The sequence below is a fragment of the Lissotriton vulgaris genome, chromosome 3_1, assembly GCF_964263255.1.
Source record: "Lissotriton vulgaris chromosome 3_1, aLisVul1.2, whole genome shotgun sequence".
Taxonomy (NCBI): domain Eukaryota; kingdom Metazoa; phylum Chordata; class Amphibia; order Caudata; family Salamandridae; genus Lissotriton; species Lissotriton vulgaris.
The window spans coordinates 273,551,604-273,577,861 of NC_141689.1; positions in this window are offsets into that span (position 1 = coordinate 273,551,604).

Sequence of the window (26,258 nt, forward strand, 5' to 3'; positions counted from 1 at the left end):
TTCAGCTTGCCTCAGAACTCTTCTGTCATTGTTAAGATCCGAGATAAACCAAGATTTTGATTGAGTTGATCTTAGTGGTTTTAGTTTGAGAGGTGCGATTAGGTTGAGGACTTCCGTAATCGCAGTGTTTAAGTGGGTGGTCAGGCCATTAAGGTTATGTGAGGAAGGGGGACGTTGTAGTTGTTCACGGCTTCAAGGTCCATGAGGGGGACTTGTTAGAGATTTCTGGTCCCGTTTTTGGGTTTGACTAATGTGGTTTGATGGAGGTCTCAATGTTGAACAGTATGAGATGATGGTCTGACCAGTCCACAGTCCAATGATTGCAAAGTTGTGCATTCATTATAGTTCAGTAAAGGCTGCTTCAGTAAATCTCAGGTACAGCCCTTGCAGTATTCACTTTGCAACAGCACAAAGCAGATATAACCCTAGAATGCAGCTCTTTGCTGGTAAAATGCAAGTTTCTAACCCACAGTTCATGACAGGAAGCACAGTAGTTGTGTTCATTATATCTTCCAATATCAGCTTTCATCAGTTCAATCTCTCCGTGATTTCAACTTGTATGCTGGGCCAGCGGGAATACCTAGTGAAGAAGAATATGAATTCATGCTATCCAGGTCTATTCTAATCTGTGAGAAACAGTTCGGCTTTGTGCATGTACAAACGAACACAGTGCCAGAGTTATCAACACGGTGGAGTGCAAAGTCCGTAGAAGTGTTGAAAACTGGTACAAAGTGCTGATTGGAATATACTTTTGTGGGGAACGGGGTCGGGAGAATGAGAGTCGCCACAAGTCTGAGTCTATCTTTAACCACTTTATTCGGTTTGAAAACACCGAGTCAGGTTCAAAAGGATTTAAACATAGTGTCCGGGAGGATTTAAACAATAAAGGTGAAGTCTCCGTTGGGGGTAAACTTCCGAAGTCTTCGGTTCCACTCTTGAGGCAGCGGAAGATGGCCACAGGTCCGGAGATGCTCTCGGGAAAAGGAAAAGAAAAGCAGCCACCTTAGGGCCTGGTGTCGGTATATACAACAGGTGTGAGGAGGGTAGAGTAGTGAGGGATCACCAGGGTGCTACCACCAACTCTAGCAGTCTGGGAGTGTAGACGGCCGGCAAGATACGAAGATAGTGACCACCCTCAGGCTACCCTGTCCCACCCCGTGATTTGAACAACCCTTGAAAACGCCCTCGTACCTTGTGGAGCCACACTTCTCCCCTGGAAGTGTGGCGGGGCGGCTCGTGGTATCGTTGGCCTCCTGGCTTGTCGTCACTCAGCTCCAGGGGTCCCAGCAGCGGTTCCACGACAGTTCCTCCGTCTTCTTCCGTGGCGTCCTCCTCGTGTTTCGGCTGGCGTTCCGAAGGTTCCGCGCCGACAGTCCAAGACGGGGCTTCCTTAAACGCCCCCAGCTCTTCCGATTGGTTAGTGTCAGATGACGTCCTTTCACCTGATTGGCCGATCGTTGCAGAACATGCCCCTAGCGTCATAGAAGCTGGATACAGTGAACCACGTCCGTGAGGCAAAGCCGGGGAAACCCAGGAAACGTCCAAAGGATCCTGCGGACGGGGTGGAAAGGAAGAAACGTTAGGAAGAACACCCCGTCCGTCCGAATCAGGAAGCTCATCTAAGTCAGGGAGCTCTGCTTCGTGACAACTTTCCAGTACAAAACTTTTTTTACACTGGAAAGTTACCTAAAAGTAACATAAATCAGTACTTTGCACTGCTTTGCTTTACTGTGCATCAAGAAGGTGTCCCATGAGTGGTACGTGGGCATTCCTATATAACCACCAATGGTTTTTGACACAAAATTTACACATCCTCAAAGCAGGTTCAAAGTAGCAGCAAACATTTTTTTTCTCTAAACATTTCTAACTCTGCATGTTTGCTATACTGTACAGCACACTTACAAAGTGGGAAAAGTTTAAAAGCAAGCCTAAACTTAGTATTTTGTACTGGAACGATAAGTACAAAACCTATGCTAGACACACAAAGACACCTTGATACTGCTGTGCAGCCTGAAAGTGCACAACCACTTGGGAAGAGGGCAGCAGTGCCATATCCTAGTACATATGGAGCTGGCCTGTTCTTTCACAGGCAATCCAGAAGAAAGCAGCTGACTTGCTTCAACATCATTTGAGCATTATAAAGGAAACAAATACAAATACAAATGTAAAGTATACCTGTAACTTGCAGGAGAGGGTGTCTGGACTGCGATGCAATAGCATAAATTAGGAATGTATCTATGTGAAATATTTGATAGATTGAAGGCTGTCCTGATAAAGTACAGACAATGACTAGACAAAAGTGTGCTATATGTCAATGACCCTCCGCTCCCGGCCGCTAAAAGACTGTCAGGCCACTCACCTGGAGAGCTTGTAGGCAGAGACGATGTTGGACCCTACTCATTCCCTGCACAATGCACGACTAAGGAATGATAACCTCAGCTAAGGCACTGTTCTAGGAGGGAAGGGGATCGTGACAAAATAATAAATGATACAAACACTTGCGGCCTCTGACTGGTGTCTAACATGCTATCCTGCTCGGGAACGTTTTTCGCTTTCGGGTTGCGTCTTCTAGGGGTATAGAGATCAAGGAGACTTATCATCAGTGAACATCACAGCTGTTCCTATACCTGGTGGTATAGCTTGGGACAGAACTGAATATGACATTGTTGGTCCAGCGGAGCTGTTGAAGAACCCACACCAGTTCAATATTTCCGTGAAAGCCTTTGTTACATCTAGTACCTTTTCTGATGATTGGGATTACAAGACTGTCAATATTATGATGTCAGACTAAGAAATGTCTGCAAAATTGACTAACCATGAATATTTACAAGGTTCATCAGATTATGAACAAATGTATTGTTATAATCACAATGGTCATCATTTCTTGCATAAATCTACAAATCCTAGAAATGTATTTATTTATAACCAATGGGAACATTGTCCTACACCACCAAAGGGTAGCTCAAAAACATTTTATGGCAAATTTCCATACTTTTCAGGTTTTAATGTTTCAAATCCAGAATCTTTTTACTTTAAAAGTGTTAATAGGACAGGGATGAAAAGTATGTTGACAAATACCAAGCAAATTTATTCTGCGGCCTTTTATGCCCAGCTGTCTTTGTTAGGTTTCGACTTTTTTGAAAGACAACATTGAGACAAAAACTGTGGGGGCACAAAAGACTGGCAGGTGCAGGAATTGGACGCTTTATTTAGAGCCTGCATCATCCCCGAGCAAATAATGTTTTTGAATGACACTGTCCAACAGAGTCTTGTCTTGGGTTAGCCAAGATCAAGGAGCAGTGGCGGTTCGTCCATTGGGGCGTTGCCCCACTACCCACATGGACGACCGTCACTGCTGTCACTTACACTGCCTGCAAATTGAAAAGTAAAATTATGAGCGCAGAGCGCACAACAAGAATAGCTATCGCGAAAGGTGTGCGGGCGGGCCAGCGGCACTGAGTGGCAGGCTGGCAGCGTGTGACTCACTGATTTATTATCAGCGCAGCATGGCAGGGTGCACATTTAGGACAAGTCATTTTTATGACTTGCCCACGCATGCGCACACACACAATAGCCCCTTACCTCCTCCTCCTCCCCTAGCCGTCACACAGGCAGAGACCTGGGGGAGACGGGTCTCATAATGGGCAGTATTAGCCCTGCTCTTTAGCCAATCGCTGGCGCAGTGGCGATGTTATGCTGCGCCAGGATTGGCTGAGTTACCGCGCGCACGAGGATGGTGGTGCTGAGCTGACCCTGCAGGCCGAAAGGCAGCAGTTGCAGTCGGGGCCAGAGACAGAGATACCACCATGACCGTGTAAAACAAGAATGAAAGAGGTAAAACTATGACTGCCTGGATTCTGTGCACATTTTCAGAAAACACCTTTGACTCAGTGACACAGTCTGCGTGCTCACGCCAAAGCACGCATAAATATCTTTGGTTTCGAGGCTTTGTGACTCACAACAGTGATGATGACTGCGTGACGTTGTGGCAAATGATGGCAAATGAACATCGTTATCGTATAATTACTATTGTAGCTTGTTTGAGGGAATTTTAATTAATTGTGATGATGCGCTTTTACGTGAGCTACGGTGAATTGTGTGACATGATCGCTGAAGTTTTTCAGACACCCATTAAGAAACAAATGTACAATTGACAAATTGCTTACTGCGTTACACAAGTTACAAAATGATGGCACTGTAGTCATTATAGGGGCAGGAATGTTTACAGAGTATACCGTCCCTTCCTCACACGATGAATAATGGTTTGAAAAGGGTACTATACGCTATGGTCTGTGTGTTTTGTAGGCCCTCATTACGAGTGGCCTGTAACAATTTTTTTGCTATTTGCCTGCCTCATAATTCTTGTTATCAGAGTTCATGTCAATTCTGAGTGCAGGGAAATAATATGAATTATGAGTTTTTGGGGCATAATATTCTGAAATCCGACTTAAGTGCCAATTTTGCATGTTTTTCCCCGGTTATTCCACCTGAAGACTTTGCTTGCTTGCAGCTGGAATAATCTCCGTGTAAAACAACACAGCTGTGGTGTTCCTGCAAAACCTATACTTCTGAGAGGGCTGGTGCTCCCTGCTACGCTGGTCTGTGCCCGACTCATGCAATGAGGGTGCACATCCGTGCAATCTGTGGGTGGGTGCGTCCCACTGCTAATCTGGTCCCCGAACAGACGCAGCACAGAAGCACCTGTCATCGGCGCCTAGAAACCACACAATGCAAGCGCATGCTACATGGTGTAACATTCACTATTTGTTATTAAATATTGAAGTGTCCTACAGTCGTGTCCTAGTGTGAAAGCTATTCCAACCGCTCTTAATGTAATGAGTCTGTGCATAGTAAGACTGAATACTCACAATTGTGTTGGTTGTTTTTTTAAACTTGGTTGTAGACTAGTGTTACTTTCCAGTTATTTTTGGGTTTGGAGGTTTTTTCATGTACTCCCCAGGGTATGGCCACACAAAGAGGTTACCAGGTTAACGTTTATCTCAGAGTCTCCTTGTTGTCCAAAAATATCAGTTTCCTTGCAAAGAATGAATGCCTGGCAATGCCTCTGTTCTAGTCTGTCCAGCTTTTAATTTTTCAGAGACTTGATACTTGCATATCCCAGCTGAAAGGTAGTTTGAGATGATGAATAAATATTAAAAAATATCGTAGCCTTAGTTCAGCTCTAAAAATAACGAGTTTTCAAGAGGGACTGACGGAATGCATGGAGCAGTGTTTAACTACGGTTTTAGCAAATGGCCTGTGCCCTGTCGGGTAATGTCAACTATAGTATGTATGTCTACACTTTCACAATTGCTTTATAAACCGTTTTGCTTTGTCAAATGGTCTTTAAAATGCACCATTTGCACTCTTTTTTTCTCTGGATAATCTCCCCCACCCTCTTATGACGTTTACGCTTGCTTCGCTCACTCACAACGCGTCTCATCCGCAACGTTTACGCACTACCAATTTCAAATGTCACCAGCCGCCACTGGTAGAGGAGTGTAACTAAGGAGAAGGAAGACACACACTATATTAGCATTGATACATATTTCAACAAAGGGGGTTGCTGAACTGTTCCTAAAGAAGATTAAACAGACTGGCTTGACCGAAGGTGTGTGTGTTACACCTTTGGGCATCCATTATGTTGGACGTGTTTGCCTCACACACCCGAAAGGGTGTCATGCTTCATCATAGGCGTTGCTCCTCGTCGGGGAGGCGGTGCAATCCCCGACGGGCTCACCTCAGAGAGTGGCTCTTTGGCGGAGATCTTTTTGTCCAACAGCCTATTGGTGAAGTGCGGGTATGTGGGTCAGGGCAATAAGTATTGTGGTAAATAAAATTACCTATACATTTTTCTATACATTAATTATCAATAGGAATAGCTCATAAAATGAGAGGCAGAGTCCGTGGTATCTGAGTCATACGGGCTTTATTCCAGTGGCTCGAGCCAGGGGAGAATCGTGTTCCATCACCACTAAGGTTCAGGAAGGGATGTCACATTTTTATTAACATCATACAATATATATATAGTAAAATCACTTAATAGCAATGGATACAGTAGGCGTAACACTCCAGGCGGAGCAAGTGAAAAGAAGAAGATAAGAACATATGGGCGTAGAAAGAGGCGTGTAAAGAGGTGTATACTCGGCATGTCATAGGAGTGTCACAAGTGGGTGGATGTATGGAGGAAATCTTGCAGGGTCAGCAGAAACCTTTGCTCGACATGCGCGCGCAACTTAGTCATGACGCGTAATTGACGTGTAACTGGGGAGAGCTGGGGGTTGCCTTTAGCACTAGTAGAGGAGTCTGGTGTCTGGGATGTCAGAACTACCTGCACCTATAACATATCTGATACCTTGTGTTTGGAGGATGTATTGTCTGAAGTAAAAGGTTTCTCGGGCAGAGGCCGTTCATTACTGAATGCTAGTGCGTGCCTATATTTCTCTGTGCATTACGTGGGGGCATGGGCCTACTATGGCAACGGGTGCAGTAAATTACTTGTAAGGAGACTGGAAGGCCGGGCCCTTTGCTCTGCAGGCAGGAATATGCTTACCTATTTCACTAGACTGGAATGTGTTTTCATGGAGGCTTGAACAGATAACTGTAGGCAAAATACCTTCTTGGCAGACAGGCCAGGCCGAGCCGGGCACCGCTCGCCTGAGCAAGAAGTAAGGTAGAGGTCAGGGATGCATACCTAAACTGCAGCTTTCTGAGACAGAAGAGGCTCAAAGCCTCAATTCAGGGTCTGGCTCGACTGAACCACAAAAACGTGTGCTTCGCGTTATTTAAACGTGTAACATGGAAATGCATTGGAAAAGCAGGCCTTGGTGCAAAATTAACATTACATTCAGGGAAGGCCTAATAACTGACCTGTCAATGTTAGACGAAAATGCAGAAACATTATTGTGGCAGACACAGGAAGGGAATTACATGGTAACATGGTAACATACATGGAGCATAGGTATATGGATAGGGTGCGAGTGGGGGACACATTGACCATAGAAAAATGTTCTATTTCCTCATTCCCTCCTTGGCCCCTACTTCACCCATTAGGATATGTCTATTTTCATGAGACCATCTATCTGTTCATATAACATCATTTGCTCGTCTTTTCTCATTCGAACACGGGAACGTGAACGTGGACGGGGAACACAAGCAGTGGCGCACAAGCCGCAAATCGCTGGCCCACATTGCAGACGGAGACAGCAACTGAAGAGTATGAGCAGTACTATTCCAATAAATGACAGTACGGTCCATCCCCATCCCGCTATTACACTCCAGAGCCAGCCGGACCAAGACCATGGGTCCTGATGTAATTTGCGAGCTATCTTATGGAGTCTTGTTATGGCTGCATACACTGATGGTGTGTTATTAGGAATAAACACACAACAACTGGAGCCGATCACTCTACAAGCTCCACCCCTATCGGCCAAGATGACGTCAAGGACAAGGCGGTTTTGAAGAACAACAAGTCTCATAGCAGACTGTTCCTCAGTTAAGTTACCTAAGGCAAAGGTAGTTTCGTTCACTACTGCCTCAAGAGTTCTAGTTAGCCTACGTATTATTTTACTGTTCTGGACTGGACCTATGAACCAGAAATATCCTTTAATGTAATCCTTATACTGATCCCATGCTGACTCGGAGTAATCGATAACCGGAGGAAGATCTCTCTTGTGTCTTACATGAGTGAGTTGGGAATTCCGATGATAATCGGATGGGGCTAGGAAAACAGGTGGGAGTAGGAACGCGATATAACACGTTCCATCCCAATCTAAGGGCAGACGTACATAAGCTGTCTGACCACAAATAAAATAGGAATGACGGGAAGCTTTGAAAGTAGACTTTCCTTTATCACTGAATTCGACCACAGTATTACAATCACTGTGTCCTAGATGTACTGAACCATTCTTTCTAACGCATAATTCACCTTTTACTGGTAAAACTGTTATAAACGGTAAGTCCGAATTAGTCTCGGACTGGACGTTCAGAATCATGAGGTTGAGGGAAAAATTTCCTAATGCATATACTTCATTTTCTAGACCGGTCCCTGTCCTTTGGGGAAGACCGTCTGCGTCTGGAAAACATGCTTTATACATGACTGTATTCAGGTTCCCCCATATCCAATCACCCTGGGAAACTGTGGACTTACTATCTAGGGATGACATTAAAGCAAACCATGCTCCACATGAACCATTATGTGTAAACGGATAGGGGAAGAGGGGCAGAGCTCCCTTGTATTTCTGATAAGGTGGGAGTCGGCCACATACCCAGCAATTTGTAGCGTTGCTGGTCTGGTGAGTATGGTGTAACATACGAATGAAAGTGTTGTTGCGCATTGCTAGTCGATAGGATAGTTCGTGAGGTGGCAGGTCACTAAATGTGTGCTCTACAGTGTCATTGGAAAAAGAATGTACATGTGAACCAAGAGGAGGAGAGAAAACATGTAGTGTCAAGCTTATACATATAATCGTTATACTCAGAAAAAACATAATGGTTAGGAAAACAATGCATCTGCTACGCTAATTCTTGCAGTATTTGTTTTTCTTGACTTTCTGTCTATCTCTCTCACTATTTGGGTCTATCTCATACATGTCAGAAACCTGTCTAACCGCTTCACCCGAGGGGGACTTAAACAATTAAACGCTGTCTGACTTACTAGACCGTAACTTGCTTCTGTACTCCTGCTGCGGAGTTTTTTCTAATAAGGGGAGTTTAGTGTCAGTATCGGAATCAGGGCAGTCCTTGGGAAATGTCTCTGGATACAGTCCATGGAATCTTTTTACGTGGCTGGAATGGATCCAGCCTTTCCTTCCCTCGACCTTCACTGCGGTCCTCGTGGTCATCAACACCAGCTTCGGCTCCCGCCACCTGGGCTCCAGAGGGCTTGAGCGGTCGAAGTTTCTTATATGAACAAAATCTCCTGGAACGATTTCATGCGGTTTCACTTGGGTGTTGTCCGGGAAGGCAGCCGCGACCTGTGAACGACAAGAGAGTAGTGCAGACATCAAGGAGGCCAGGTAATCTGTCAGCATATTACTATCAACATCTGTGATTTTACGCGGCATAGGCGTACCCCACATATTCGGTGGTCTGCCAAAGACCACTTCGTATGGGGATAGCCCTGTTCTGGAATGAGCTACCATACGCATGTAAAAGAGGGCAACCGGCAAGGCTACCATCCAATCTACACCTTTTTCTGCACAGACTTTCGCTAACCGTGTTTTCAGAGTCTGATTATGTCTCTCAACGAGACCAGCTGCTTCGGGGTGTCGTACGCAATGGAATTTCCACTGGTACCCTAACAGGAGTGATACCTGTTTCATCAGTTCAGACGAGAATGGCTGTCCATTATCTGAGTACACGACACGGGGCAAGCTGTATCGTGGGAAAAATTCATGAACCAACTGCTTGGCAGTGGTCACAGCAGTGTAATCTGGGACTGGGTACGCTTCTGTCCATCTGGAAAGGGCACATACAACTACGAGGACATACTTGAATCCTCGACATCTATCCATCTGAATATAATCCATCTGGAGGACTTCGAATGGGTGGTTAGGAGGATGAAATCCACCTTGTTCCACGGGAATGCCTTTGCCTGGATTGAACTGACAACAGATCATGCAAGTACGCACTTTCTGTTTTGCTGCTGCACGTAAATGCTTGTTGAACCAAATATTCTGTATACTGTCTAACATGGCTTTTTCTCCTAAGTGTGCTGGACTATGTGTGGTATTTATGATAATTTGAACCATAGAGTCAGGCAGGAACCATGTAGCTTTTCCCTTTGTCATCCACCCCTGGTCTGTTTGGACCCCTCCTAGTTCAGTCCATTTCTTAATTTCGTCTGGAGTGGCATGTGTCTGTATGTCAAGTACATCTTGTATGGGGTCCTTAACTGTCATGCAATGTATCTGTGATGATACTTCAGTCATAGTCGTGTTATTCGGTATGTCTGTTCGAGCTTGAGCTGTGAGCTTAGCTGTTCGATCTGCCAGGTCGTTACCCTGAGAAATGGTGTCTGTGACTTTAGTATGTGCTTTGCACTTCATGATGGCTCTGGCTGTAGGCAAGTGTATGGCTTCTAACAGAGCTTGAACAAGGGGACCATGCTGGATCTTGGCTCCGTGGGAGGTCAGAAAACCTCTCTCTTGCCAGAGGACGCCGAAGTCGTGAACGACTCCGAATGCGTACTGGGAATCTGTGTATATATTTACTTTCAGGTTCTTGGCTCGTATACAGGCTTGGGTCAGAGCAATGAGCTCTGCTGCTTGGGCTGACAAGGTGTCAATGCGATGTGTTTCTATGACTTCAGTATCAGTGGTCACGGCATATGCGGCCACTAACTCTCCTGTACTTGTTCTCATGCATGAGCCATCCACATAAAGTGTCAGGTCTGGGTCGGGTAATGCAATGTCTGTCAGGTCTTGTCTTGGTTTTGTTACATTATTAATTATTTCCACGCAATCATGTGGTGCAGGGTCTGTTGTACTCGAAGGTAAAAGTGTAGCAGGATTTAACGTGTTGCAACGTCTGATCTCGATGTGTGGCTGAAACAGTGTCAATTCATATCCTGTTAGTCTTGCTATGGTCAAGTGCTGTGTCTGGGTTCGGTTCAGGAGAACTTGCACTGAGTGGGGAACTTGTACTATCAGGGGATGTCCTAATACTATGGAATCACTTTGTCTGATTGCTAGAGCTGTTGCTGCAACTGATTTTAGGCAAGCAGGCAGAGCCTGGGCCACTGGATCCAATGTACTGGAAAAGTAAGCACAAGGCTTGTGTTTGCCTGCCTGATCTTGAGTGAGTACGGATAATGCTGTGCCATCGCGTTCAGTGACAAAGAGTGTAAAAGGTTTACTGTAACATGGTGACGCTAAAACAGGTGCTTGACATAAAGCTTTCTTCAGTTCATCAAAAGCTTGTGTATGTTCCTGAGTCCAAGGGAGGACAGTCGAAGTCGCTGCCTCCTGTGTTGTCAACTGTATGAGTGGTTTTGCTAGATATGCATACTGGGGAATCCATTGTCTGCAGTAAGAAGTGAGGCCAATGAAGGCCCGTACTTCCTTTTGTGTCTTGGGCTGTGGAAGATGTGAAATTAACTGGATACGGTCAGGTGTCAACTGTCTACCCCTCTTGGACAGCAAGTGTCCAAGGTATACCACTTGCTGGGCACAGAATTGTAACTTTGAAGGGGACACCTTGTGCCCCTTTTCTGACCATCAGCAGGGACGGACTGGGCAACTAGGACTTTCATTTTCGTGTCTTTGATACATCTCTGTTCATGTTCGTGTTCCTCTCTAATTCGGTTCTGATGATATTGTAACATTTGTAACATTTGGGAAGGGCTATTTGCTTGCCATGTGCTCTCAACCTTCAGTACTCTGTTTTTAACTTGTGGTAAGGAATTCTCTACTAATTTGGTCACAAAAAGATGTGGGTATGATTCACTACTTGTTTTTAGGCCGCTATTAATAATGAAAATTTCTCGAATCTGGAATAAAAATCACTAGTGTCTTCATCTTGTTTCTGTTTGCAGGCTGAGATAGTATCCCAGTCTTCCTTTTTAGTAGCTAGTAATCTTGGCAAAACTTGTATCAACAACTCGGGCAATGCCCTGGCTTTTTCCCCGAGACCAGTACCAGGGATTCGTGTCCTATCCTCGTCTTCTAATTCTGCCCAGACAATCTTTTTCTCTCCCACCTCCCACTCCTTTTCTTTAAGTTTTTCATATACGCCTGCTGGCAACAGTACTTTTAACATTTTAATAATATCAGGATACGTATACTCCCCCATGCGGAGCATATCTTTTAATTCCCGGTGAAACCCTACTGGGTCTTTATCGTGACAGGGCACTAATTTTTTCATTTCCAGTAATTCCATTTTCGTTAAGGGGGTGTAAACAAATACTCGTTCAAGCTCACCACCTGTTGTCCGAACGGGATGAACCTCTCGTAAGGGATTCAATTTGTCTATGTAAAAGGGTTTTCGTTCTCGATTAGGGACAGGAACGAAATGGGGAGTTAGGAAAGTCACGTATCTGTGTCGTTGTTCCAGGATTTTATGAATCAATTCGGTACCCAAACCTCTCCATCTAACTAAGAGTAAATCTTCCAATAAGTTATATAAAGGACCTGGATCAGAATGCTGACTTTCGTACAATGTAATGAGATGTTGGATCATGTACATACCAGCTAGTCACTGTTCGTCTGGGGAAAGATTCAAAAATGTTTGTGCTACTGCGTCGTCTTTATATATGGTAGAATTGCTAGCCCATTGAACTGCTGACCGGGCTAGTTCCTGTTCGTGTAAAGTATTAAGCTCACTACTCCCTATTCGTTTTTTCAGTTCTTGATCGGTAGCTTGAAATATGCGTTCCAGGGAATAGTGTTCTGGTATGGGAGAGAGAGAACGTTTCTTGTATTCTAGACGTATCGGCCTATCAAAAGGCCTTGCTCTACCTATGTAGCTTATTTTACTCATGTTCGCTGGAGTTACATCTTCGTCCTCTGAAACTTCGTCGTCCTCTTTCTCAGTTTCATTCTCGTCGGCCTGTGCCAAGGCCTGTTCTTTTTCACGTATGTCAAGAATTTCCTTACGGATTTTCCTGTACATCGCCTCTACACTACTTTGTTTATCATGTTTTCCGACCGCTAAGTTGTCACTCCAATTTAACATACGTTTAGTTACTTCTCTGTGTGGTTGGTCTTGTTCCCTGATCAAACAATTTATCAAGAACTGTAAAATCATGCGTTGAGTTTCCACCTTTCTATGTGCCATGGCTTCCTGTATACTTTCTGGTCCCTCCCCCGTTCTAATGAAGTTATATATTTTGTCTAATTTCTCTCTCATGCCTGGTAAAGTGATCAAATAATCTGCAACGCGCCTTAATCGTAGTGAGTGTAAGACCAATGAATCCTCACCCGGTACTGGATCATATATACAATCAGTAAGGTTCTTTCTAAGGGTTGCGTATGTTGCTTTTGGCGTTTGTTCCAGTGCTAAATCTCGTAATGATATTCGTTTCACTTGAGGAGGGGTGGAGAAACCCCCTCCCGCGGCTCCTAAATGTGAGCCACCGGGACTTGCAGGCTGCACTGGCGCTGGTAATATTGGTGCTGGTAAAGTAGGTGTAGGTAATGTAGGTTGGTCCTGGGTTACAGGTGTATTAAAAGGATTGCCAGGACCAGTGGCAGGAGGAACAGTGGGGGGAAATCGCGTCATTAACAGGGTTGCGAGGATGAATATTTGGAGGATGATTTGTATTAACGTACTCTGGGACAGTGTCATCTAAGTAGGAAGAAAGGAAAATATCCGCTGCGGTCTGTTTATGACGGAGTTTAGTCGGGACCAATGGTGGCGGCAAGTTTCTGGGTACTTCCGGGGTCACTTTAGGTAGACCCTCGGCAAGGACGGGATACATGCCTTTAATAAGGGCATTTCTCTGTCGGTCTAATTGTTCTGCTCTGACTCGTTCACCTTCTTCTAGTAGTTCTTTTTCTTGAGCTTTTTCTGATGCTTCTCTATTTTTCTCTGCTTTTCTTAATTCTTTCTCTGTTCTTCTATGCGCTTCTTTACGCCACAATTCTATGGCATCTTTCTGGGATTGTCTGGCTTTCTTTTTCCAAAGTGCTTCTTCTACTCTCATGATGCAATCAGCATCCCATGTCCCTGAGACAGGCCATCTATATTTCTCTTCCAGATCTTTTGTATAGTCAACCCATAAATCTAAGTACAGTATGGCATCTAAGCCGTGTTTATGGTACATAAAATGTCCGGGAGTGTCCCTAGGTGGGACGGGAACTGCCTCTTCAAGTATCCCTTTCCTGGTTCCTATCTGACGTAATTTCAAAAACAGCGGCATATTTGAACTGACCTGAACAGTAACACATTAAACACGAAAACAATTGCAAACAGTCATTCATACCACAACACCAAAATATTGCGAACAATGATTACCTGATACATAGAATAACACAAATCCATAGACTAGAATACTGGATGCACTGCTAGAACAGTACAGTCATACCGGTCCCATAAAGAGACACGTCATACCATATCCACCTAAGTGGACACGTCTGGACCGGGTCTGTGTACCCAGACCCGTCTTGACCGGGCACAATAAATGAACCCGTCTATATGCGTTCCCAACAACGGTACTCACCGGGAAGCAGAACTGAAGGCCTCGGAAACTTGATACTGGACTGGACTGGACGGCTTCTTGCTGCGCATGCGCCTCGGAACAGGTGGGCCTTGGGATACCTCGGACCGTGCTCTCTCGTCTTGGGCTCTGGTCGGGACTCTCCGCATTCCTCACTGCCTCGTATGGATGCCTGCTCGCAGTCTCCGTCTCCTCCGTGGGCCTGAGGGAGTTAGCAGGAAAACCCGCAGATGTGCACAGATAGGGGTCCGTCACGGCTGTAGAAGGGGTCAGGGGCTTGCGTTACATCGCCGGCGCGTGGGGAAGGGGAGGGGTCCCTATTCGGGCGCCAGAGTATCCTGAAGAAAAAGAGTGATTTAAAATGTAGCAGGGGGTGCCGGAAACCACTTTATTCTGGGGGTCCCCCTACTGCAGTTAAAAAGTGGAATTAGCTCGCTGGGTGACGGCAGGTTAGGTAGCGTAACCCTAAACGAGACTAGAGTGAGGGTTGGTCAACATGTTTCTCGCATGGGAAGTTCCCGCGATTCGTCAGGACCTAGTGAAGGTGAAATTTAAAAAAGGAATAAAAGAAGCCATGCTGGTGTCATGTGTCTCGTGTGATTTACCTCAGGGGATAATCCTATGCCTAAAGGTCTTGGACTAATTGCCACCTAAGTAGTCGGCGGGTCGGTACAACAGGGTTTGTCTATAGATCTGGCTCAAGTTACCCGTGTCCGTGCGGAGTCACCTACCCATCACCGCCGAGCTCGAATAGGTGATGGGTAGGTGACTCCGCACGGACACAGGTAACTTGAGCCAGATCTATAGGCAAACCCTGTTGTACCGACCCGCCGACTACTCAGGTGGCAATTAGTCCAAGACCTTTAGGCATAGGATTATCCCCTGAGGTAAATCACAGGAGACACATGACACCAGCATGGTTTCTTTTATTCCTTTTTTAAATTTCACCTTCACTAGGTCCTGACGAATCGCGGGAACTTCCCATGCGAGAAACATGTTGACCAACCCTCACTCTAGTCTTGTTTAGGGTTACGCTACCTAACCTGCCATCACCCAGCGAGCTAATTCCACTTTTTAACTGCAGTAGGGGGACCCCCAGAATAAAGTGGTTTCCGGCACCCCCTGCTACATTTTAAATCACTCTTTTTCTTCAGGATACTGATTGCCCTGACCCACATACCCGCACTTCACCAATAGGCTGTTGGACAAAAAGATCTCCGCCAAAGAGCCCCTCTCTGAGGTGAGCCCGTCGGGGATTGCACCGCCTCCCCGACGAGGAGCAACGCCTATGATGAAGCATGACACCCTTTCGGGTGTGTGAGGCAAACACGTCCAACATAATGGATGCCCAAAGGTGTAACACACACACCTTCGGTCAAGCCAGTCTGTTTAATCTTCTTTAGGAACAGTTCAGCAACCCCCTTTGTTGAAACGTGTAGTCTACACGGGCACAAGCTGATACTGGACCTTCCTCCCTCTCTCTGGGTGGTAATTGGTGCCCGTCTGATCGACTGATCTTTCTCCCTCCTTTTTACGACTACATTGATACATATTGACATCGTTGGTTCAAATAACATTTGAGCAATGGAAGTTCTTACACACAGAAGTTTATAACAACACAGAAAATGTGTATTCCTTTAGTTCTTGTGGGATAGAATTACCCACTACTTTCTTAAGCTTCCAAAACAGTTAATTTGTTTCCCCTGTCAGCATATAATATGTCATACCTGTTTGTAATGTGACTGTTCTTCCTTTTTTGAATTTTCCTTTTCGCTTTTTAAAAAAAAAGTTTGCATAGTGTCTCTTGAATCTCCAGCTGATAGCGTGGGGTTCTTCTGCCGATATTATTCACACGTCAAGATGTTTATAATTTGTAGAATTGCAGGGTGCGATTTTTCTTTTTAAAAGAAACCAAGAATAGTGAACTAACCTTTTTTTTCTCTTCTTTTGCTTTGCCGTTCCTTTCTTTGCAGGTTATGCCATCACAATGCAGGGATAACCAATGGGCCAGCCCCTGAATAGCTGCTGTCACTCAACGGTAGATCTTTCCTGTAATGCGGGTATGTGAGAAGCCTGACGAGCCACTCAGGGATGTCTGCGGGAGCGTAGATGTCACACAGCCAGGCGAAGAAGCTTGGACTGGGGAGAAGAGATAATCCTGGAGAGTGGGAGGAGAAAGATTCTCTTTTCAGGAAATAAAGCCAAGCGCCTGACTGGGTTTGGCTGAGTATTTATATAGGTGGCCAGGTCGTTCTAGAAGAGCACATATTTATGTATCAATGGTTATGGAAAGTCTCTGACTGCAGGCAAATGGATAGTTACCAAGAGTATAATTGGTGGCATGGGAATTCTTCTGAAAAGTACCTGACTGGAAAGTCCCTGTATTGGTGGCAGTGAATCACTCTGGAAAGTACCCGACTGCAGGCACATGGATAAGTATCAAGCACCTGAATAATTAGAGCAACAGACAAAAAGGTTATCAGTGAGGAGGCTTGTACAAACATGTGGAACCAAAACATTCGACCTATCTCCTGAGGCGGAAGCCGGGAGCGCGACTTGTGCATTTTATAAAATTTAAAGTCACCTTCTTGTGTGTGTTTTTAAACTCACTTACTTCCTTCTGTGACACCACTCCAGGCCAGGGCACTTGCTCGCCCCTGATCAACCCGCGCAGCGGATTCTAACGCTGCCGCGGAACCTGACCTAACAAACCTCCTGACGCCATTACCGGCGATTACAGAGGCCACGCCCCTTTTTTAGGCCACGCCCACCGCCGCAATGTACCAAAGACGCTAATTACAAGCGCCGCATTCAAATTCGACCTATCTCCTGAGGCGGAAGCCGGGAGCGCGACTTGTGCATTTTTTTTAAATCTAAAGTCACCTTCTTGTGTGTGTTTTTAAACTCACTTACTTCCTTCTGTGACACCACTCCAGGGCACTTGCTCGCCCCTGATCAGCCCGCGCAGCGGATTCTAGCACTGCCGTGGAACCTGACCTAACACACCTCCTGACGCCATTACCGGCGATTACAGAGGCCACGCCCCTTTTTAGGCTAAGCCCACCGCCGCAACGTACAAAAGACGCTGATTACAAGCGCCGCATTCAGATTCGACCTATCTCCTGAGGCGGAAGCCGGGAGCTTGACTTGTGCATTTTTTAAAATCTAAAGTCACCTTCTTGTGTGTGTTTTTAAACTCACTTACTTCCTTCTGTGACACCACTCCTGGGCACTTGCTCGCCCCTGAACCTGACCTAACACACCTCCTGACGCCATTACCGGCGATTACAGAGGCCACGCCCCTTTTTAGGCCTCGCCCACTCCACCCCCCTCCTTCCTCATAAACCATGTGCATCTGCCGGAAGCGCAGCGGACGAGCGCAGCGGGAGCGCCTAAGGCAAGCCCGTCTGCGCCCGTCCGCGCCAGACCGAGCCCTGAGCCCAGGACCCCTGCATCTGTCACACCTTCTCTCCGGAGGTACACCCAAGAAACCCTCCTCAAACTCAGGGACTCTTCCTCCGCTCCCTGTCGCAGCATTATCTCCTTAAAGGATGGACATTCCTGCTGCTCAAACTGCCAATATAGGCTTACACCACGACTCCCCCTGAAACCACGCTGGCTCAAGATGGCTCTACTCAATTGCAGATCCCTCCCGAAACACCAAGCAGAAATCAATATGCTTCTGCAAGACTCCGAGATTGAGATTCTCTTTGTCACCGAAACATGGATCAACTCCAACTCAGACCCGGACATAGTCCAAGCACTCCCCTCTGGCTGCCTAATCAAGCACCAGGACAGACCCTCCGGGACTGGAGGCGGAATCGCGATCATCTACCGAGATTACCTGTCTTGCCATTTTAAGGACAGCCCAATTCAGGACTGTGAAAATGCCCAGTTCTCTATCTACCTACCCCCATCCACAACCCTTTCAGGGATACTCGTCTATCGCCCCCCAGGACAGCAACGACTTTTTTGCAACTCCCTAGTGGAAACCATCTCCTCTCTTGCTTGCCTGTCTCCTAACTTTACGGTCTTAGGAGATCTAAATCTCCACTTCGACGACCCAACAAACAAAACAGCCAACAACCTTAAGAAAGACCTAGCCTCTCTCAACATTCACCTGAAATGCAATCAGCCCACCCATTCCAAGGGCCACCTGTTGGACCCCATATTCACTAACCTCACGAGACTAGTAGTGAATAACCCCCTCCCCGTCCCCTGGTCAGACCACTTTTTAATCCCCTTTAAGCTCCAACTTTCGTCTGAAGCACCGGAGAGACCTCCTCCCCAAGCACCATCTCGCCCGTGGCAAAAACTGGATACGGCTTCATGAACTCAAGCACTAGCCTCTACCACACCTGTGCTTGACCCAGACCGCTCCAGAGCTGACGTTCAACTCCGTGGCTGGATCGATCAATCCCCTGACGCCATCCTTCCCGTCAAACCCCTCCCAAGTAAAAAGAGAACATTTAAATCTCCTTGGAACACCCAAGCACTATGCGCACTTAGGAAAAGGTGTAAAAAGCTCGAGCGCCTTTGGAGAAAGGACTGGGCTACTGAAAGCAAAAACGAATATAGGTCTGCCGTGAAGCAATACAAAACCTGTATAAAAAACACCCAGGTAACCTTCTTCGAGGAAAAAATACAAGCTGCCGCTAACTCTGCCAAAGAAACCTATCGCATCGTACGTCTTCTCACTAAAACCCCAGATCCTTTGCCCACACCGGATCCATCGGGCACCAGATGCAACCAGCTAGCTGAGTTCTTTTCAACAAAAATTAATAATATCCTCAAATCCCTTCCATCTCCCAACACCTCACAACTCCCCGTTACCCCTCCCTTGGATTCGGAGGCCCCACGCCTCCAAACATTCTCCCAGGTGACCACAGAACTATTCCTGACCACTCTACAATTAGTGAAGAGTGGGGCTCCATCTGATCCAGCTCCTATGAGCAAACTAAAACTGGTCACTTTCACTGTTGCCCCTCCCTTCACCAACCTTATTAACGCTTCCTTTACACTGGGCACTGTTCCAACCAATTCGAAAAAAGCTACAGTCAGGGCACTTCTCAAAAAACCCCACCTTGATCCCATGGACCTATCCAATTTCAGACCCATCTCTCTCCTCCCGGCCATCAGCAAAGTGGCCAAGCGAATTGTCAACCACCAACTATCTCTCTTTTTGGAATCCAACAACCTCCTGCGCCAATCCCAGACAGGGTTTAGACCGGGACAGGGAACAGACACCGCACTACTAGCCGTGGTCGAAGAGGCAAGAACCATCATAGATGCAGGAGGATCAGTGGCAGTGATCCTCCTCGATCTTAGCACCGCCTTCGACACGGTAGACCATGCCATCCTCATCCACCGGCTCAGCATGGTAGGAGTTTCCGGCACCGCCCTGTCCTGGATCAAATCCTTCCTGGAAGGCAGAACCTTCCAGGTGTCCGATGGCACAGTTAAGTCCAAAGCTCTCCCTCTCCAGTGTGGGGTCCCCCAGGGCTCCTCCCTGAGCCCCACACTTTTTAACGTCTACATGTCTCCCTTAGAAGACATTATAACCCCATTCGGCATAAAAACAGTCATGTATGCCGATGATACCCAACTGGTAGTGTCCATAAACCAGTCGAGTAAAAGCCTGGACAACCTGTCAGCCTGTCTCGAGAACATCTTTCACTGGATGTGCGAATCGCGCCTGAAATTAAACGGAGAGAAATCCGAGATCCTTCTCTTGGGAAACCCACGCAAACTCCCTCCATCCCTCTCATGGCCACTCTGCATGGTATCAACCCCACCCCCAAATCCGAAGTCAAAAGCCTTGGTATCTGGTTGGACCAAGACCTCAACTTTAAAGTCCAGGCCAGAAAAACCACCGGCATTTGCTTCGGCCTCATTCAAACAGCGCGGAAAATCCTCCACCTAATCCCCTTCCAATCCAGGAAACTGTTCATGCAGGGGCTGGTGAACTCCAGATTGGACTACGGAAATGCCCTTTATCTAGGGGCCCCCGCATCGGTCATTAACAGACTGCAATGCGCCCAAAACGCCGCCGCCAGACTCCTGACCGGGACCAAATCTAGATTCTCTGCCAAACCAGCCCTTAAAAGTCTACACTAGCTCCCGATTAAGGAAAGGATCCCCTTTAAGACCCTTTGCATCTCACACAAAAAAATGCAAGGCAGAGGCCCGCCGATTCTGAGATCCCTTGTCAAACCCCATCATTCGAACAGACAACTCAGATCAGACTCCCTCTCCCTGGCCAGCGTCCCCAGAATAAAAAAAGGCCCGCTCTGGGGGGCGACTGTTCTCTTACAATGCTCTAAAGCTGTGGAACTCCCTTCCACTCTCCATCCAAAGAGAACACAACCTACTTGCCTTTCGTAGGCAACTAAATACATGGCTCTTCCCATATTATATCACCTCTTCTTCCCCACTCTGGAACCACAGGTCGATTGACAGCACTGGGTCGCCCCAGGGTAGCTATGCCCTTTACAAATCTGCATTCAAATTCAAAAATTCAAATTCATCAGCCGTTTTAGTCAAACCTAAGGATAACTACAAGCACATGGAACAATCCAAACACATAGATAATCTAAAGGTTTGGTATAAGCAACATTGATACAACACTTAGCAAAAATACTTAACCTAAGGTGTGTTAGATTGAGGGGCGACTACATGGTTTATGGAGCAATGAATTGCTGAACATGGTGTATGATTGGCGCAGGAATTGGTGAGTAACATACTGAGACCAAGGGTTGCATAAAGCAGTGTGCCCAGTCATGCACTATCGGCCACTCTTCATCAGGGTCCCTATTAACAAAAGTAATTTTGAAGTGCATAAAATAGTACTGCTTTGCATAATTCAAAATGTAATTTGCGAATCTCTATCCGAAGATCCTCATATCTGCAGTTCAATTCCTTTCTGTATAGAGACCTCCTACTTAGTGGCTGGGATCTCCACACACGGTATAGGTTTTAGTAGTAAATGTGATAGGAGCAAGTGGGAGTGGTAGGAAAATGGGCATCATTTTACAATATTGTGGGGTTTACTGAAATGAATGGTGTTTTAGGGAAGGATATGGCAATCGAAAAGCACACCCACAACTGAGTAAGACAATTCCCTTTGTCAAAATACACATTTATTTCTACATCTTTAGTAGTGCTGACAGAACAGGCTTATATGTACTCCAACTAAATTTTGGAGTATTTGAAGCACCACTCATGGCCATTCAAATAACATATAGAAATACAAATAAAATAAATAAAAGTGTATATTACATTTATCTTTAGATATTGAAAAAAAAATTAATTTAAATAATGGTATTATTTTTCAACCACTTTTTTTAATTCAATTTTTTTACCATTGTCTACAACTTAATTTAATCTAAATAACACTAATTTTAAAATAAAATATAGCTTGCACCCAAGCACTAACACTGCAAGGGGGATTAAAATTGTAATTCATTTAATGTAATCAAAAATAAAATATATGGCATTCATATAAATTATAAATAAATACATTATTTTGTGTCTTGTAAGTGTGTTAATCCCAGGTAAAAAGGAGTTAGGAAATGGTGTTTTTATATTTTTCTTAAATTAAATGTACTTTCTATAAGGAGATCTCTACTCAGGTAGCAGAACGCTCCACAAACAGCTGTTATTTACTAATGGTAACTTTATGGTCATCAGTTTGGTTGTAGGTGTCTCTACGCTCTCTTTTGAAGGGTTAGAGAGGCTCGTAAATCCAAATCTTTGTGGAGATCCTCGCATGGAAATTTTATCCTTGCAGAGAACTTCAGCTAGGTGTAGGCGAGGATTTCCATATGAGGTGATATCTGCAGGAAAACCTGCCTTTGTGAACAGGCCCCTTACCTGGCTCCACATCTTCCATGAGTCAATATAGGCCTTGACGTTTGCGAACTCACACCCTTGGCTGTCCTATCCATCTACCAGCAAATTCCGAAGCTCAGACACAAGATAAACAGCTGTATTTAAAAGACTGTACATCTTCCGCAGCACATTTGTTGTGAAATGATATTATGAATACATAGCCTTCACGTGGTGTGGACTTCTCAAATCCATGGGGCAAATACACCCTTCTACATTCCTTTTCAGCCAAAATTGAAACAAGACATCTTTCATACATGGTTATGCAAAAGGGTGGCAGAATCATCTTCAAAGCTTCAAATATTAAAACCACAAAAAAATCTGTAATAATCCAGTTATTTCTTCTTAACTGCTTTGAAATACCGACAAAAAAAGTCTATTTACAGAAGGCCATACTCCTACTTAGACCTTTACCATACAAGTATGAATGGAGAAAGCTACTTGCATATGGGATCGATGGAGCTGGAGGCACGGTCACAAAGGGACCTCTGCTTCTATCACTTTGCAGCATTGCTCCAGCTCTGATGAAGGGATCAAGTGGCAGCCTTGCTGTAGGGCTTGAGGTGCGTGACCACCTCTCTGACTGCAGAATAACTGCAGTGGAAACCATAAAAGAAAACAATGCTTCTTCAAGAAATACCTCCATGAGAATGAATTAGTGAACTGTGTAACTGCACCAGCGTCTCTATGGGCACTTTACAGATGACTAGATTGATGAGTTTATGTACGTCTGGAGAAGAACCTTTTAATCAGTAGATCTACAGGAGCCAAAGTAGACATCTTGATTAGGACAGAATGAAAAAGTCAAAGGATGGATTGTTATTTTTGAAGATTAGTTATAGATTTTAGGAGGAGTGTGAATAAGTTTTATTTGAAGTACTTTCTGAACGTGAGACCGGCCACTGTTGAGTTTCAATGTCTAGAAGCAGAGAGTTCCAGGAGTCCGCTGGTGCACTAAGAAAAAGTTTATAGGCAAAATTGGTTTGAAATTTGGTTCCTTCCAGTTGGGTGCAATTTTGACTTCACATTCTTGATTGTCCACCGGATATGGTGTGCCAGTCGTATACGCATGGGGATTGTTCAGGTGAATAGCTTTTTCGGCGCGGAATCATAATTTGAAATTCATCCTAGCTATTTTTGTAAGCCAGTGGATGTCACATAGTTTGAGTGATGTGGCCAAATTTAGCCTGTTAGCCTAATGAAATATTATTTTAAATGAAACCGGGTAGTATCATAACATTTATGAAGTCCTTTCACAAGACTACAACAGCTTTGCAACTGGTTTGAGTAGATAGGGAGATAATGAAAGATTTTGTGCTGACCAGTTTAAAGCTCCTCAGATGTTTAGATTATAAACCAATTGGCCTTTGGCTGGCTGCTGTGCCGTTTACTAACAGAGTCTCACTGGAAGCTTCTGTAGAAACTGGATTGCTGCTGCACTCTTGCGGTAAGAGGTTTTATACTGGGCACACATGAAGTGTTATGCACATGCATGTGCACACGTGTCGATGACTGATTAGGAGTACTGTCCAAGGCAGCTCAGAATCTGTGCACAAGTAACCTGTCGCAGATGATACCTTGAGTAAATTGATAATAGCCTATGCAGGCCATATAATGTAAATGGATGTCCAAAAAGATATATCCCTATTTCATTTTTAATATAGAGAAGTCCCTAGTGCTTCACAGCAAGTCTATAGTACTTTACTGTATTGACACTAAGTGAAAGTTGCTCTAAAATATTATCTTTGCACTGGCTCCACACATACAAAGGACTAAAGTCTCTTTTATCTTCAAAAAAGGCCACAGTACAACTACAATATTAATTTCCCCACACTTTGGATATAAGAAGATGAAATAATTCGGGCTTTAAACTACTCTGTCAGGCAAAGTTCTTTAAACTGCGGACCAGCAGCTATATACATCGAAGCCTTCCACAGACAACAGATCCATTTCAACGGGTTGACCGTCTTAAAGCGAAAAAGGGAGGGTGGAATCTGTATGGGGAAATTAGCTCACAATTTTACAATAGGCTGGTCTATCCCTTTCTCGCAGAGACAAAAAGGGGCCACCAGACCTCTGGCACCACTTACACAACATTCTTTCTTTTGAAGTTTTGGAGAGAAGGAACCAGTTGAGAGCTGTGTATTTGCCCATCTTGGAGAGTTCCCAGGATGTTGCTACAGGTGATGGATCAATCAGGGTTGCAGGGATGATGAGGCGTCTTGGATTGAGCAGAGACACTTTTTCTAGAAAACCTCATCAACTACCTAAAGAAATAATTCCAAAATAGAGGGGGCAGAACTACACCAGAACGAGGAAGTACCAGCTTGAGAATACACTCTTTACAGAAGAGTACTCCAGGCCTTTTCCGCTAAGGAATCGGTTAGACTCTTCCCTCCAGGAACAGGGGTACTGGCCTCCTCACTCATTCAATGGATCTACAGCTGATGGACTTCCTCAGGACCTTAAAGGAGCAGGTTTCCTTGAACATTTGTAGATTGGCTCTGTGGTGGTTAACCCTGGAAGTACCACACACTCGAGTAAGTACCACAAGTACCACACACACGGAGTGACCACTGTGCCTTTGTCAAGGCCTGGTCACCCCTCCTGCCAGCCGCCACTCCTGCTGCCTGCCAGCTCCTGCTTCAGTGACCCAGCCGCCGCTGGGCCGCCCGGATCACCCCTCCCGCCTCCCGCGACCTCCTTCAGCTACAGAGCGACCCAGCCGCCGCTGGGCCGCCCGGATCACCCCGCCTGCCGCCTCGCCTGCCCCCGGGCCGAGGCCGCCGCCCAGAAGCTCCCGCCGCTGACTCCCTGCGGCCCCGCCCACCTCCATCCCATTCGCCGGCCCCACCACCCAGCTCACCCGCCCTCCCAGGCTCCTCACTTAAGGGGCCAGCAGGGGAAGAGCCAGGAGTGACCACTGTGCCTTTGTCAAGGCCTGGTCACCCCTCCTGCCAGCCGCCACTCCTGCTGCCTGCCAGCTCCTGCTTCAGCGACCCAGCCGCCGCCGCTGGGCCGCCCGGATCACCCCTCCCGCCTCCCGCGACCTCCTTCAGCTACAGAGCGACCCAGCCGCCGCTGGGCCGCCCAGTTCACCCCTCCCGCGACCTCCTTCAGCTACAGAGCGACCCAGCCGCCGCTGGGCCGCCCGGATCACCCCGCCTGCCGCCTCGCCTGCCCCCGGGCCGAGGCCGCCGCCCAGAAGCTCCCGCCGCTGACTCCCTGCGGCCCCGCCCACCTCCATCCCATTCGCCGGCCCGCCACCCAGCTGACCCGCCCTCCCAGGCTCCTCACTTATGACGCCCCCAGAGCGACCGCGGAGCGGGGGCACCGAATGAGCGCCAAAGGTGTGCCAAAGGTAAGCCCGTCTGCGCCCGTCCTCGCCTGGACCGCGCCCAGGGCCAGGACCCCTGGTCCCCGCAGACCCCAGCCCACCCGCCGGACGTACGACGCCGCCACCCACAACGCACTCAACACCGGCAGAATCCCGGGATGCTACCGAGCCACCCCGAGACGCACCCACGGACCCTTCAGCTGCCACGCCTGCAAGTTCTCCTGCATCCGGACCTGACCCGCACCAGCACCCGCCAAGCCGAACACCAGCAGCAACCACCTCAAGTGCATCCTGCTCAACACCCGATCCATCCACAGACACGCCATCGAGCTCTGGAACCTCTTCGACACCACAGCTCCTGACGTTGCCTTCCTCACGGAAACCTGGATGAACGACTCCTCAGCGCCCGACATCGCCATCGCCATCCCTGAGGGCTACAAGATCACCCGGAGGGACCGCACCGCCAACCAGATGGGAGGAGGCATCGCCATCATCCACAGGGACACCATCCACATCACGACCAACACCGACGACACCCTGACTACCGCCGAACACCTACACTTCCAGATCCGCACCGACCCGAAGACCACCCTCAGAGGCACCCTGATCTACCGACCCCCGGGACCACGCACACAATTCAGCGAGGACATCGCCGACTTCGTCAGCCCGCATGCCCTCACCTCCGCTGACTACATCCTCCTGGGGGATATCAACTTCCACCTGGAGAACAACAACGACCGCAACACCATCACCCTGCTCGACAACCTCGGACTCAAGCAGCTGGTGTCCAGCCCCACCCACCTCGCCGTACACACACTCGACGCCGTCTTCTCATCCAGCAAAGACATCGACTTCAGCCACGCCACTGGATTACAC